The sequence below is a fragment of the Sinocyclocheilus anshuiensis genome, unplaced genomic scaffold (genome assembly GCF_001515605.1).
Source record: "Sinocyclocheilus anshuiensis isolate Anshui unplaced genomic scaffold, SAMN03320099.WGS_v1.1 scaffold257, whole genome shotgun sequence".
Lineage (NCBI taxonomy): Eukaryota > Metazoa > Chordata > Actinopteri > Cypriniformes > Cyprinidae > Sinocyclocheilus > Sinocyclocheilus anshuiensis.
In genome coordinates, this window is record NW_015539889.1 from 3013279 (window position 1) to 3017222 (window position 3944).

Genomic DNA, 3944 nt, shown 5'->3' on the forward strand with positions numbered 1-3944 from the left:
TCATCAGATGGATTTAATGCACGCACACTTTGTCACTCAAAGCACTCCGAGGTCTTTTTAGTTTGACATACTGTACAGCAAGGCATTTGCAAGTACTTTTGGGCTTTAAAAATGTCACACTGCTATTTAAAAGTAGGGCATTCCAGCACGGTGCAAAATTAAATTTCACAAATAATAGCACGTGTATAGCTATTTATAATAATTTCATTAATCTTTTCTTTGTTCTGTTTCTTGCCCTCAAGCTTTCCTTCATGCCGTTTTCTCTCTTTGTCTATTTCCATGACTACAGTACCAACTCATTCTCCTAAACCAAGAATTGCCCCCTGTTTACAGTCAAGGCATTACTGTGACCTCCTGAGCAGAAGCTTCTGAGATCCAAAGAACAGTCTCAGACCGTTGGTTGTGCAAGCCTTTCCCCTCCCCTGCCAAGTCCCCAGGGGCTGGATACACTGTATGTACACAGCATTACCTCACCTCCGCTAGCTGCATGTCTCGTATGTCTAGAAGAGCTTGACTTACAGGCACGAACTGAAAGAGAGAGGGAGGGAGATCGCACCTGAGAGGGAGAAGGGCAGGGTTACGCAATGGCCCTGGGATTGCTCAACCTTCTCACTGCCTACAGGAACTATGTCGACACATCAGGCTGGGAAAAACAAAGCTCAGTTGAGAGGTGACTATGGCGGTACACAAACCTTGCATCAAATATTCCAAACTCCGATGGGAACAAATGATTGTTATGGCTTTAAAGGAATTGTTCACCCATTATGAGGTTTCTTCTGTGAAACACAAAAGGAGATGTTTTTAAGAATTTTCTGGTCGCTGTATTTTTACACAATGACAATGAATGGGAACTGGAGATTCCAGGCCAGCATTGTTATAGTCAGCTAGAACTAAAACTATTAAATAACTTTTTTTTGTTAATTGAAATATTAGATAAACACATACATTTGAAATGACTGAAATATAAATAAGTTTAAGCAGAAATTCTAAAATTACTAAAACTCAATTAAAAATAAATGAAAGCTAAGTAGAAGTATTTAAAAAAAATACATAATAAAAAAAAAAAAAAAACACATGACAAAAGAATTGAACCTTAAACTAAAATCAAAACTAAAAAATATGAAAATAAAAATACGAAAATAAACAAAAATTAAATAATTCAAAATATTGATAAATACTGTAATAACATAGTAATAATATTAAAATTACGGGTTTTAAAAATGATGCAAAAGCACAATAAAATATCATAAAAGAACTCCATATGACTATATAACATATATAAGTTTTATATTTGTAATAGCTTAGTATAAAGAAAAGACACAATTCATGAATTGGACATCAAAATTTCTACGAATTGTACATTTGCAAATGTTTGAAGCTTGAAAGATCCAGTTGCCATTTTTACTGTAACTGCAATAAAAAAGCGACTAGTATATTATTAAACATTTTGATTTTGTGCTCCACATACAAAAAAAAATAAAATAATAATAATAAAAAAAGTTGAATCTGGATCAACATGAGGGTGAACAAACAATGACAGAATTGTTATTTTTGGGTGAACTATCCCTTTAAGAACTGATTATGCATAATACTTAATTAGTTGCTTTGTCATGGTGGTACAAGGTGTTTAGTCAGCTGCGGGTCAGTGTTAGGTAAATGTTCTCTGGGTCAAAAGTTGAATGAGGCATTTGCACCAGGTTTGTTATAAACATGTTAGACCTTCACATCCACCTCTGCTTGTGTGTGTTGACAGCTCATTGTGAAACCACTCTGGTTGAAATGAGGAAATTACAAGGAAGACAATATCCTGGAAACAGGATTCTGCACAGCACTCATATTTGCACCATCAAAACGGTGTGGTATTTCCATGAAGATTTCACAAATGATTTTTGAATGTAATATAATTGGGAGTGAACTTTTTTTAAAGGCATCACATTTTTTGGAGACTAACTTTCTCTGCTAATGGCAAAGAAATGGAGATCCTTTCATATTTTGTTGATAGTCTCTGTCACTATCATTTTAATCTAACTGATATGATGATATTTGGATTGCATCATACAAGGCATGCTCTGTTTTTTTCCCAGCTGGAGCTCTGCACTGCAAAAAAGTATGTCTTTGAGAGCATGAACCCGCTCAGATGTCACAAGCATGCAATTTTGATGAGCTGCAGTGGGAAAGCAGAATCATTCAGTGAGTGACAGAGAGTGCAAGAAAGAAAGTTGCAGAGAGAGTTGAGAACAGAAAGATTAGAAAGAAAGAGAGATGGAAAAGGACAGAACGGGAAAGTAAGACCTTCAGTATTATAAATACCACTGTGAAGCATTACAGAGAGTTTCATCAGAGATAGATGAATGTTCTCAGAACATTAGCTAACATTCTGGCAAAGTTCTCTCAAAGTTATGAAAAAACATTCTTCTGGTAATGTTAATAGAATGAAATGTAATTAAAAGGAAGACTACTTTGTTTCTGAAACTTTCTGAGTTGGAAAGTCCCCATGCAACCTTTCATGATGGTATCAACTAAATATTTATCAATCATTGACTAAGATGCCAGCAAAATGTAGGGGCAAAACCTGAAAGTTATCTTCACTTTTTTTTTTTTCATCGTGTATGGTGTGATTAAAGCAGCGCTCAGGCATGATTTTCTGCTTTTCCAGGAAAGAGAGAATCTACATGCCTGTCACACTTAATTGTATATTGCTGTGGTTGTGGTTGAATTGTTTGAGTTAGAGATAACCTTTTAACATTTAGCACCGATATATCAGAAAAAAACAGAGAGAAAGAGCAAAGAGGAGTGAATGTATACAGGCCTAAAGGAGCTAAAGGACTCTGTAGCTCCCCAACTAGCTGGGAACGTTCCCATAATTTTCACTAACCTTCTTTGAAAGTTATGTAAATGTTAGGATAAAACGGTCTTAGAATAATATTTATTGAATGTTCTTATAATGTTACTGATAGTTAATTACATTCTCATAATGTTGAGAGAAAATGTTCTTAGAACAACGTTCTTGGAACATCCTTATGACGTTGATTGTACGTTAATTAAATGTTCTCATAATTTTAAGAGAAAACATTCTTAGAATAATTTTCTCTTCTCTAATTTTTATGATGTTATTAATATTTGAAGAATGTTTTTGGAATGTTTGCACAAAATGTCACAGTGTTATTTTTTATTTTTGGATAGTACTTTTCACAGTACACATGTTTCAAAGCAGCTATACAGAAAATCATGATGTTATAATGTTTATAATATCTTAGAATTTTCATGCCTTATAGTCACATTTAGCAGCTAACAGGGAATGTTCTCAGAACATTAGCTAACATTCTGGCAAAGGTCTCTCAAAGTTATGAACAAACATTCTTCTGGTAATGTTAATAGAATGTTTGTTGAAAGTTTTCTGGTCTTTAAAAATTTTAGCACAAAAACGTTGTTTATACATCATTCATGGAACATATTTTTTGGAATGGTTTAGTTGGACGTTCATCAAACATTTTTTAAATGTTACTACTTGTTTGATAATTAAAGAGAATTAAAGAGAACATCAAGTCAGAAGACATGCATAAGGAATAAACAATGACTGCATGTTGTACATACACTGACTTCATCCCAGCTTCATCCCAACAAAAATATGTTCCCATTGGGAAACATTCCCATTAACTTTTAAACAGTTCAGTGAACTACTACAGTAAAATGTCAATTTTAAAGTAAAGTCTTATCTATTATTTTTGTAATTCAAATGTTTAATGCACTTAGAAACATTTATATTCTGGAAAAATGCAAACACTTTGGAAAAATGTGTCTTCACAGTTTTTAGTACTTAATAATTCTGTTAAAGGGGTCATATGATGTGATTTCAAGTTTTCCTTTCTCTTTGGAGAGTTACAAGCTGTTCGTGAATAGATAAGATCCCTGAAGTTGCAAAGACTAAAGTCTCAAAACCAAAG